A 13,199-nucleotide genomic window follows, 5' to 3' on the forward strand; every position below is an offset into this window, starting at 1 on the left:
AGCTGCTGTGCAGCCTCTTCGTATGGAACGGAATCATTCAAGGTGTTTTAAACAATTTTATCTGACAGACTGGCATAACTAAGCAGACATCTCCATTCTCATAAAGAGTTTCTGAGTTTTCTCACCCTTCCAACCGAGTTTGTGCCACCGAGGTAATGTGGGAACATGTTCAGTGTAGTTGTAAATATTGTAAATGCCTGTCCTGCTTATTCAAATTGTTTGATTAAATTAAATTGTAATTGACTGGAGCAACATGGAAAATTGTTTAATATAGGCTTCTCTGAAATTGAATATTTCACTTTAATTTTATTTAGGCTAGATTATTATTTCATTGACAATCAAGTTCGTGATTTGGTATTGTTGAAGCATAGGCCTAGCGGATTTGTTTTGATGCACTTCACCTCAAATGTTGTTTGTTTTTCTATTTTATTTAGAAGATAACTGACCAAGAAAAATATGTAAACAAAGAGACAAACTATATACGAAATTCATTTTAAAAGATTTTTTTTCCAAGAAAAATGTACAAATTATATTTTGTTTGAGCCCGTCCACTACTCAACTTCTGCGGATGGATGATTTTCAGTCAGTGAAGAGTAAGGATTTTATTGTTGGTTCACTAATTGAAATGTATTACAATCTTCTGTCATATATTTTCAATTTATATATATATATATATATATATATATATATATATTCTTCATTGTTGCTGATGTGCTTTAATTACATTTAGATTTCAACAAAAGATTGAAATTAAAAAGGAAACAAATTATGCCGTAAAGAATGCCTTTGAAAAATCCTGGAGCCGCTCCTGCTGCTCACAATGCTATTTGACTAACAGGTTATCCAACCAGTCACGTTTCCTTTTGTGCTGTGTGATGTTTAAGGTTGTGGAAATATTTACAGAGTAACAGCCCAGGCGGCACGCAACCATGCATCATTTATTAACTAGCCTCTTTAAAATGTACAACAATGACCCATCAATATGCTTAATGATCTGTCAGCAAAACATATAGGAAGTAGTAGGACATTGATTATTTTGTTGATGAATTTTTAAATAAAGCTCACGCAGACTGGGATGACAATTAAGTGAAAGTTTCCATTGTTCTATAAATGCAAATGATGTATTTGTGGAATAATGTATTTATGACCAACATTACACAATATCAAATTTTTTTCTCTGCCATTAGAAAAAAAAGAAGTATTAGCATACCTGCGTGCAACAAAACGGGTTGAAGCTTTTATGCAGTGAGTTTTGCATACTTTTAATAATCCTGCATTCACGTCATGTAAGTAAATGCTAATCGTCACAAAGTTATCCCTACAATAACAGACAGGTGTGTAGGCTGTAAATTACTCAATCACGAGTGTCTCAAATTTAACTAGGAATTTTAAGAATCCTGCATGTAAAACATCTATTAATGAGCATCCCAGTTCTTTTTTTTTTTTTTATTGATTAAACTTGTTTACCGGCTGGTTAAGACTGTTGCAAACTCGACTCCCAAAAATCAGAGGATAACTGAGTATCTGCTGAAGTGTTTCCAGAAACGCTGCAGACATCTGAGGCTGAGAATAAATAACATTCAACTTTCGAATTCTAGTAGTGAGGAAATGTCACAATTATTTCTAATTTCACTAGATTTCCAGCATTCACTGAGCTCCTGAGAGCTTCCCATTCTTTCACAAATGTTTGAAGATTTTCTACAGATTTTCTACATGGAAGTGATTAAACAATGTTATTCAGTTATTTAGAGGGGTGTCCCAAAACATATGGCAAAATATTGAAGATCAAATTTTATCAAAAAGTTTGTGGAGATTACATGACTAATTATCAACCATGAAAAATGAGTTAATCTATGAGTTTGTGACTTATGAAGGTGCATCCACTCCAGAATAATTATGTAATTTGGCTCTGGCTGCATTCTGTACAAAATACTAGAAAGTAATCAGAATATTAGCTTCTACTTTCTTCTTGCTCTATTTGAAACTATTTTAAATTGTTCTTTTTTCGATCATGAAGTTCTCAGCTTGTGATTAGCCAGGATATGTCCAGATGTTAACAGTGGACCTCATAGGCAGTAGACCCCTGAATGACCTGTTTTGATGTCCTCCCATTGAGTTTTCCTACACGGAAGCATGAAAAATGAAAGAGCAAAAGGGTTTGTGTTGCCAAGAAAGTTAGGAAATGGAAAAGGAGGGGGCAGAGATGTCACGCTGATTCATGGAATGCAGCAAATTATACATGATGCATGCAGCATGTGATAAAAATTCAAAGGGAAAACTTTGCCCAAAGCACCCACAGTCTCATTATGGACAATAAACATTTAATTTTCACAGAACTTAGATTGGGTTAGATTCAACTTTATTGCCAATGTGCAGAGTAAAAATGAAATTCAGTTAGCATTTAGAAGTGCAAATAAGAAGGTTTATTCATCCATTCATTTTCTTTTTGGCTTGGTCCCTTCATAAATCAATGGTCGCCACGGTGGAATGAACCGCCAACTTATCCAGCATATGTTTTACACAGCAGTTGCCCTTTCAGCTGCAACCCATCAATGGGAAACACAATACACTCTAATTCACACACATACACTACGGACAATTATGGACAATTTAGACATGTACCACATGTCTTTGGACTTGAGCGGGAAACCTGAGCACCCGGAAAAAAAACCCTCATCAAAACGGGGAGAACATGCAAACTCCGCACAGAAATGGCAACCGACCCAGCCGAGGCTCGAACCAGCGACCTTCTTGCTGTGAGGCGACAGCACTACGTACTGCCCCACCCTAAGAAGGTGTGTAAATTACAAATGGTCAATGACCAGTGCAAATAGCATTACGATATGATAGAATAAAATAGCAAAATATGAGCAGAGAAAGTAGTGTGTGTGTGTGTGTAGTGAGAATGAGGTTATTGTACAGTGCATTTTTAAAGCATTAGATGATCCATCAAGGGAAATGTTCAACACCTGAAATTCAAATTTAAATGTTAATTTGCCTGAAATTCAGTTAAATTTTAAAATAATAAGAAAACATTTTACTTATATATGTGCTTTTCTAAAACCAAAAGCTCTTCAACAACAGAGAAGTCAAACATGCAATTACATGCAAGGATTCAACACAGAAAAAAAATTATATAATATAAAAATACATTAGAATGTTTAGGAATCTAAAAATGCAGTCTTAAAAGGATGAGTTTCTAAGATCTTCTTTGGGCTAGCTAGTGTGGAAGTATTTCTTCCACACTTTAGTGTGGGAGCATTCCATAACCTGGGTGCAGCAACAGAGAAGGCTTCCCCCCTTTGATTTTAATCTACATGGTGGCTGTTGAATTGTGAGAGTATCAACAGACCGCAGGGAACAAGAAGGGGTGTACTGAGAGACAATGTCACAGATATTGGAGTACCATGTAGGGCAGCAGTTCCCAAACTAGGGTGTGTGCACCCCTAGAAGTGTGCAGTCTGACCACCAGGGGCGTGCAAGAGAATGTTTGTAATGGCTGAAAATTTTTATCTTTTATTATTTTCATGCACTCTCATGTCATATTTTTGTGAGTAAAGAAATTCACTGAAAGAGAAAAAAAGTCACACTACAAATTGTAATATACAACCTATACATACACACTCATCTCGCGGTTTAAAGTCTGCGTCACAATAGCCCCGCCCTTTCCCATTATGGGCTAAGCGATAGTACAATTGTAATTTTTTTTTACTTACTATATTCATTAAAACGAACACCTGGTTAAAAACTGGCACTTTAAAGAAGCCAAGTTACAGTAGGGATGAACCATCTACATCAGCCTTTTCTATGAAGATGTGAGAAAACTGAAGTGATTGCCTTTGGGAACAGAGATGAGGTTCTCAAGGTGAATGTGTACCTTGGCTCTAAAGGTCAAACAACAAAAAATAAGGTCAAGAATCTTGGTGAAACTCTGGAGTCAGATCTGAGTTTCAGTAGTCTTGTCAAAGCAATCCGTAAATCAGCATACTATCATCTCAAAAACATTGCAAGAAGTAGATGCTTTGTTTCCAGTTAAGACTTGGAGAAACTTCCTCATGCTTTTATCAGCAGCAGGTTGGATTACTGTAAGGCCCTCCTCACCGACCTTCCCGATGAGCACTTTGCTACGTCCGACAGATCACACTAATATGTCTTTCTGATCTTTTCCATTCTTTTACAAACTGTTTTTTGAAACACATTTTAATCTGTTTTTATCCGTTTTTAATAATTTTTATTATTTTATTGCTGTTTATGTAAAGCACCTTGAATTGCCACTGTGTATGAAATGTGCTATATATATAAACTTGCCTTGCCTTGATTTCATGGGGACTTATTATGAGGATACTGCCATGTTTAAAAAAAAAGTCAATTGAAATAAAATGAATTAAGAAAGAAATGAAGATGACGTGACAAGATGATTTACAGGGCATGTAACCTGAATGGTCTGTTATTGAGAGAGTGGTATGTCCAAAAGCTAACGTTATAAAAAGTATGTACTTTTTAGGAGCATAATGAATCTGGTATCGCTATGCAATTTTCCAGAAAACCAGTCAAAAATCGATTTTGCTAAGTTTTCGAAAGAGCATTTCAGTCCATCCCCTCTGAAACAACACTTGTATTTGCAGACTAAATAGAGGCCTTAAATGCTTCGTTTTGCCACTTGAGTCTTAAAGACTCCTATAATGTCTCCCAGATAAAAGAGGAGACACAATCAGGTAGACAATACTTTATATTCATTCTCTTCAGGCAGCATTTGTGCTAATTTAAAACAAAGTATGATTGATAGTGTGGGTACAAGAGAGATCAGAGGGGCAAACACAAAGGAACTTAACTAGCCATGCACTCCATTGCTATCCTATTGATGTAGATCAGAGAAAGAGAGAGTTTGTTTGTTTGCGTGTGGTGCTTTGTTAGCAGGTGGTCCACAATCTGCTCTTTATTCTTTAAGTTTTGAGTTTGTGGTTTGTCCACCAATTTGTTTGATGGGAGAATGGAGAAGATGTGGTTACTGATCCTAAATGTCTGTGGTTTGAGAGATTCCAGGATCTTGTTACAGATGGAGGATCTGATGCTAAGATCAAAGAGCTCAGAGATTAGCTTTGATCACAGTATTAAAGGTGAAACTGAAAAAGCATATGCTGGTTCTATCTAGGTGCGTTCTGGGCAAAGTGGATAGCTAAGACAATGGCATTCTCAGTTCACCTGTTAGATATTTTGGTGAATGGAGTGATAGAGGTAAGTTTTATGTGATTTATAGAGGGGTCTTTCAGTGATTTAAATACACAATAAGATCTATCCATTTCCTGTCTTGCTATTCAAAAAGATCTGACAATAGCAGTAAGTACAAGAAGGGATTGTATCTAGATCAGTGGTTCTCAAACTTTTTTCACCAAGTACCACCTTAGAAAAAAATTGTCTCTCCAAGTACCACCTTACGATGCTATTTTTTAACCAGTATTAAAAAATAGCGTGGTAGCCCTAATTGAGCAGCTACAGGTGTGCACAGTTTTAAAATGATGCAGATTAATTCCTATTATTAAGAATATGTATTATTATCAGTCACTTTAAACATTTGTGATAGTCTGAACATTAACTGTGCTTGCAGATAAAAAAAAAAGTTTTAGTTAAAATGTGCTTTTAAAAGTTCATAAAAAAATGACCTGTTCTTAAAAAGTAAAAAGAAAACTGCTGTACTTAAATCTAAAGTATTCATTGTAGCCTATTCATCAAAAGCTGGAGATTTTGCTTGGACCTTATGAATATAGGATATATGTCATATTCCTACACTTTCAGACAATCTTGAAATATATGTTAAATGTACATATGACAGGGTTCATACAGGCACAGCCTAATGAAAATCAATTCCAGCACCTATTTTTTTTTTTTTCAAGACTGACATGCTATGTATTGAAGACCTGAAAAGTATTCTCAGCAACCCATAAAACATTGCATAGGAATAGATACAAATAAAAATCATTAAAAATAATATTTATTAATCATATATTAATAATATAATAAACCTGCACTAAATGCTTGTGAAGTCTTTTTTGTACTCAGGTAAAAATACTGTTACACTGCTAAAACAACACACATTTTAGTAAATAATACTAATAGGTAAAAGTACAAAGTACTCTTTTAAAAAGTACTAGTTGGTTACTTTTGGAAAAAAAAACTGATTTTCATTATAAAATAACTTTTTTACGTGTAAACCTGATTGAATGGTTTAATTGCTTAAATCCCAAAGCTGCATGTATAGGAAATTGCACTAACAAAGGAAGTATGGTCGATTTTTCCTTTCATGACAATTATTCTTTTTCAATAGCACTGGTAAAACTACCAAATAATCTTTAAGGCCATAGAGACACTTTTTGCCCATTTTTTAAAACGATATTTACAAGCTTTGAAAGGTTTAATTGAAGTATATGGTAAAAAGATTTAAATTTAGCCTTTTATTTGCATATTTTACACTATTTTTCTTTACAATATGGCAAATTTGTTTCTTAAAAAGCTGTACATCACATGTAGATTTTATTTTACATTTAACCTAATCTAAAATAGAAACTAAAAAAAAAATACAAGTACACTGTCAGTAAAAAAATAAAATAAAACAAATGACTTCATTTTACTTGAGGTATTTGAAATATGACAACACTACATTTATCAAAGCAGTGCTTTTAAAGCCTTATTGTTAATTTTGAAAAATAAACAATAAGTAACAATGGATTGCTTTGATCTGTAATGCTTTAGGACAGATCAGAATACAGCTAAATTTATAAATCACACAAATACCTCATCCAGAAACATTTCCAGCATAATTCTTTTGTCGTAAAGAAATAAAAAAAAGTTCCACCTTTGCTAAAAGTAAGTTTCACTTCACAACACAGCCAAATAAGACCATTAGCATTTTCATCGATCATGTATAATCTATTTCTAAATACTTGATAACTTTGAATACTTTTGAATAAATTTAGTCAAGGAACAAAGATAAATAATGTCTACTTTAATAGTAGAAAGACCGCGATTGTATTCAATCTGAGCACACATGCGATCTTGAGAGCACTTGCAGTACATTTGAAAAAAAAAAAAGCCTATTTAAGAGCTCGCATATCTGTTTTAGCGATTTGCGTACATGAATGCGCTCTCTCGTGTTAAAATAAAGCACTCGCCACATTTGCAGAGATGAGTAATTGCGCAATACCTTCATTCCCGCGCCGCCATTCAGAATGTATTTAGAGGAGTGACAGGTCAGAGGCGAGTCGACTCGCTGTCGGAGAGCGAAACGTATATGTGTTTTTGTATTATATCACAATCATAGATCCTCCTGTATTTTTAGTGTCTGTTTTTATAGTAATTAAATAGATTTAAGTGATGTTGTAAAATCGTGCATGTGGCCAACTAGAAAACCAATTATTAGTGATAAGAAAAAGTCTAGAATGTGTGCAAAACTCTGTTGTTAGGTCTATTAAATGCCTGCTAAGTACAAAATAATTGAATGTTTGGCCATATTTTTATAGTATGCTTTTAAAATGACAAATTTAGAATCTTAGAATCTAATTGTATTACAACATAAAATATCAGGCTTAAAAAGTACAAACATTTAAATGCCACCAGCCTAGCCTTAGCTTTCTCTACTGTATGTGTATGTCTTTAATATACTGTGCCTGTATTTTTGTTTGGCATGCATTAATCTGATCAACATCACTGGTATTTCATTTTGTTCTCATATTCCTATGAATAACAACAATCCTATCACTGCAAAACATGCTTCTGCAGGGCCTATGCTGGCTTTTTGCGGTCACAGTGAGGTATGACCAGCCCAGGCCTAGTGTGATCTAGTCCAGGTGTGGCCCACAGCTGTAGGCTCACCATTGGCTCTGTGTGGGCAGGCCACACAAGAGGACTATTAATCCCATAATGTCAGCCTGTTCCTTGCATGCTCTTGCAGGGCCCATGCCTGCTTTTTATGGGGACAATAGGTTTAAAGTCTGCCCACACTAAATCTAAATGGACTCAGTGCTGGTTTGTCTGGTTGTGGCCCACAGTTGTAGGTTGACTGCAGGATCTGTGTGAGCAGGCCATGATATTTTTTTCTAGGATTTTGCAGGCATTGTGTTGGCAGCCCACTTTAGTTTTCCATGCAATTAAAGCAGCACTACCCCTTTTTACTGACTTGTTGAGAGACCTCAGCGTTGCTCATTTTCCCCCTGAAATTAGAAGAATTTTCTTCTACAATGATCATTTTTCTCAGGTTGCTATGTGCAGATTCAGTAATTTCGCTTTTATGGCAAATAAGAGATTCTTTTATTTTATTAAGTGAACTGAAAAGAGACATCATAATTTCTTTCAGCAGCAGTCAGTTTAAGAGAAAAATAAGCAGAAGGGTGGAGTTTACCTGGATTTCCATGACGTTGTGGGAGGACAGCTCCAATGCCACAGTCTGAAGCATCCACTTCCACAATGAAGGGTAGTTCCAGATTCCAGTTGATTTTACATGGCTTGAGGTAAGGGGGGCTGCAGTAAGGCTGTAGTTTCTAATGAACCTGCGATAAAAGTTAGCAAACTCCCAAAAAAGTTGTAGTTCTTTCACAGTTTTGGGGAGAGGCCAAACAGTGACTGCCTGTACCCTACAATCGTTCATTTACACTCCTTGATGGCTGATAATATATCCCAAGAACTTGGTTTTGGACATATGGAATTCACATTTCTCTAGTTTGGCGTAGAGATGGTTCTGTTGCAAGCGTGCTAAGACTGCTTTGACATCCTTGATATGTTGCTCTAGGTTGGGAGAATAAATCAAAATTTCTTTTATTTAAGCTATGACACATTTGTTCAGCAGGTCTCTGAATATTTCATTTATGAAGGATTGGAAGACAGCAGGTGAGTTAGCAAGTCCATAGGGCATAACGAGGTTTTCATAGTGCCCCTAATGGTCAAGAATGCGGTTTTCCATTCGTCGCCCTCTCAAATACGAATAAGGTTATAAGCACTCCTAAGGTCAGGTTTAATATAGATATGGGCATCACGTAATTGTTCCAGGGCTGGAGGGACCAGGGGAAGAGGGTAGCGATACTTGACGGTGATATTATTCAATCCTTTGTAGTCAATACAAGGAAGTAGGCCTCCATCCTTCTTTCCTATAAAGAAGAATCCCGCTGCGGCAGGGGAAGTGGAGGGTTGAATGTAACCCGATGCTAGGGCCTCCTCAACGTAGGTTTTCATGGCCTGTGTTTCAGGGCAAGACAGGGGATAAACTTTACTTTTAGGTGAAGACATATTAGGCAACAGTTTAATTGCACAGTCCCAAGATCGCTGAGGTGGTAGTTGAGCTGCTTTGGACTTGCTGAACAACTCTGCATATTCTGCATAGGCTGGTGGTAACATGATTTGTGATTGGACTTCTGGGCTTTCTATGCTAGTGGATAGGCAATGTAGAGACAAGAGGTTAGTAAAGCATTGTTGATGGCAATGCGTTGACCAGCGTGTGAGTTTACCTTTATTCCAGGAGATGGTTGGGTCATGGATGGTAAGCCATGGGTGCCCTAAAATTACTTCATATTTGCATGATTTGACAACGTAGAAAGTTATGGTCTCCTTATGGAAGAGTCAAATGCAAAGTGACATGGGTTGAGTAATGGCTGTTATCCTAGAACCAATAGTACCATTGTCAACGGTGGTTGTGCTGATGGCGGGGACACAGGGGCATGTTGTAGCATTTAATGTGTTGATTAGTTCTTGGCTAACAACATTTACTGCTGATCCAGATGTCGAAACCCATTGAGAGGTAGTATCAAAACTTACCTCACAGCTCAAAAGAAAACTGTGGTTAGAAGTAGTAGGAAGTTCAATGGTACTCACACTGTATTTAGCTTGGGAGGATTGGCTGGTCTTGTGGGGATAGAAAACAGAGCGATGATTCTCCTATCCACAGTTGTAACACAGGTTTTCATGCTGACAATGGTCTCTTTCCTTAGTTGAGAGACGAGCGGCTGCCATTTGCCTGGGTTGGAGAGTGTCTGGGCTTGTTCCAGGTTGGTTGCTTGTTGTTTATAAAGGTGTTCTTGGTTATGTAGCAAATAATCTATCTTGATGGCCAGGGTGTGTCACTGTATGTAGTATCTACCGCCTTGCAGGCTAGTTTGGTTTGTATTTTCGTATCTAATCCCCACTTAATAAATGCTGCTTTGAGGGCAACATAGTTCCATCCACTTTGAGCTGCCAGCGTTCTGAATTCAATAGCGTAGTCAGCTGCGGTGCGTACTCCTTGTTTTAAGTTTAGGAGACGCTTAGAAATTACCTGCCCCCCTTCAAGATAAGCCAACACCTCATGTAGTTGGGAGATAAAACAATCAAACAATGTTTGTATGTTAGCATGACTCTCCCAAACCGCTGATGCCCAATCTAGGGCTCGTCCAGTTAACAATGACATTAACACTGCACACTTCTGAGTCTCTTGCACATAAGTATCAGGTTGGTTGGTAAAGAATATTTTACACTGGCGAACAGACCCACGGCATTGCTCAGGTGAGCCATCAAATTTGTTAGGCTAAGCTTATCTTACCGGAGAGCTTTGAGGAGAAGGAAGTGACCGGATGTATTGAGTAAGGTGATCGTTGACATTTGATAATTGCATCTGTAATAATTACATATTTCATGCTTTGTTTATTCTCCACAAATAAACATGTAGCAAATTATAATAATAATGTCGATTAACTTGCACATGTATCCACATTAATAATCTGTCACAAATTATACTGTAGATTAAAGTGCTCGCATATCTACACCATTATTACTGTAGTAAATTAGCTCAAAGTTATTCTTCCCGCACCTTTTCCGCCGTTATAATGTTGCGAGTTATGATTTAGATTTCAATGCTCGCGTACCTACTGGAACATTATATAGCAGGCTAGCTTAGCGGGAGGAAGATTCAATTGAACGGGGCTTCAAATGAATCGACTCTTTTGATCCGAACAAACGAATCGTTCAGCGATGCTATCAACATAAAATTTGAGCAGGGTAGCAAGATCAAAGTTCAAGACATTAGATTCATTAATATACACAGGCACCTTTCTTTATACAAAATTAAACTTTAGTGACTAATCTAAGAGAAACTAACACCTAACACAAACACACATTCATACAAGCATAGGGAAGAGTAACGTGAGGTAAGAGGTTGAGAAGGTGTAATGATGGGAAAGCCTCGGAGTTTGTAAGAACAAACCAAGCAAACCAAACGTAATCAAATTTAATATAACCCTTCTATTGTCTCTTTAGGGCTGAATTTAGTTCACACCAGTTTAGATGCTGGGAGAAAGGTGTAACTTGCGGTCTGTTTGTTATGTCCGAGCTCCCGTTGTTAAAGCACGTGGTTGGCTGGCTGATCCTTTGTTCTCCACGAGGCTTGTAGTGTTTGAAGTTGCAAAAAGGATTCTGGGCGGTGAAATATCTGAGCGTGGTGCGATTAACCTTTTCTGTCTGGGTTTCTGCCTACTTTCTTGGAGGTTTCTCATTCTCTGAGGAAGTTGTATAGAGTTGAAGAAAGTTTAAAGCAACGTGTTTCCAGAGCAGAGAGGGCGGTTGCCTGGAGTTGGGGGAGAGAGGTTGAACAGAGCGGGTGCGAAGAGAGATCCCAAGAGCGTTTCAAAGAGAAGAGAGAGCAAGTTTAGCTTGGTCCTAACTTATAGGGTGGGTTCAGATTCACCCTCCATGGAAAGTTGACCAATTAAAAGCTAACTTCCTGGAATATTAAATTTATGGGTCTTTGTCCGAGGCAGAAGAATTTGCATAGGCAAATTTTATGCAAATCGGGACAGAAATGTTAAAGTCTCTTATAGCGTTAATATGTTGCACTCATATTAAAATAAAATGTCAACGATCGATTTGTACAACGAGTAAGCTTTTCAAAAAGTCCAAACTTGAACAGTATGAGAGGATGTTTAGCTTAGGTACAGTAAACATTATATGCAGGGGTATTAAAACCAAAAATATTAATACAAGAGAAAGGGAAACTTTGCAAAACATATGATTAAACATAAAGAGAGTAAAGTTTATATGAAAACATCAGTGTTAAACAAGCAGTTTAAAGAGTCATTTGTAAGTTGTTCCTGTGTTTAATGCCGCATAGCACATTCCTTTGGGTCGTAAATACCTTGGAATCAGGTTTCGAGTCTTCTCTGGCAAAGTTGGCTCGGTTGTGGACTAAAATGCAAAATATTTATGTGTCTGGTCGGCCATATTACTTACACTTCAGTTGTTTCTTATATCCCTTGAGTAAATCACTTTGATAAGCAAACGTAGCCTGTACTTGAGAAACTTCTGCTGAATCCATGTTGGGCAAAGTATTCTGTGACAATGGCGGTGATGACAACATGGAGACAGATTAGATCCAAGTGCAAAAGTTTAATAGTGCTCAGCAAACAAATCCAAATCATAAGGCTCAGTCGTAGTAATCCAGAAATCCAAGAGCAGTAGACAACAAATCAGGCACAAAGGTTAGAGCAGAAAAGCAGTAAAACACAAGGTGAAACGCTTGGTAAGGCAGCAGATACTGCCAATACTCCGCACTGTGTTTGATGTGGCCAGGTTAATATGGCCACCAAACAGGAAGTAACCAACGAAGAATAGGCAGTCAGAATTCGGGCGAAGGCTCCCTTTGCTGGCTGGATGGTGGTTACTAGTCCTGTTTGTTACAGTTTGTTTTCCTGTCTTGTTAGATTAATCAAATATATTTAACCTTCTCATTGTGCATTTGTGTGCATATAATCTCATATAATACAAGTAACCTAAACAAGAGTTCATATGCAAACACCAGCGCCATCAAAAACTTTCATCTGAAATGAGCATTTTTCTCTGCCTCCAATATTTTTGTAGTAATGAATCTTAATTTAAATTAATATATTTATTTTTATAAAGGTTCACATGAATTTTTGTTGTCTTTATTGTTTGTATAACAATTCTTATCTACAAGTAACCTTTGTTTTTCTGACTTGTTTGATTATTCAATGCAGATATAATTAACCTTCTCATTGTAGATTTGTTTGCAAATAATCTCATATGATACAAGAAACACCATCACGTTTACATCATTTTTGTTAATTGTAAACGATACAACCATGTTTTTCAGAGCCTTTGTAAATTATAAGTCCTTTAATTATTATTAACAATTATAACAATCCCATAATAATAATATAAATAAGATAACG

Source organism: Danio rerio, chromosome 18, assembly GCF_049306965.1.
Source record: "Danio rerio strain Tuebingen ecotype United States chromosome 18, GRCz12tu, whole genome shotgun sequence".
In the NCBI taxonomy this organism is placed as follows: domain Eukaryota; kingdom Metazoa; phylum Chordata; class Actinopteri; order Cypriniformes; family Danionidae; genus Danio; species Danio rerio.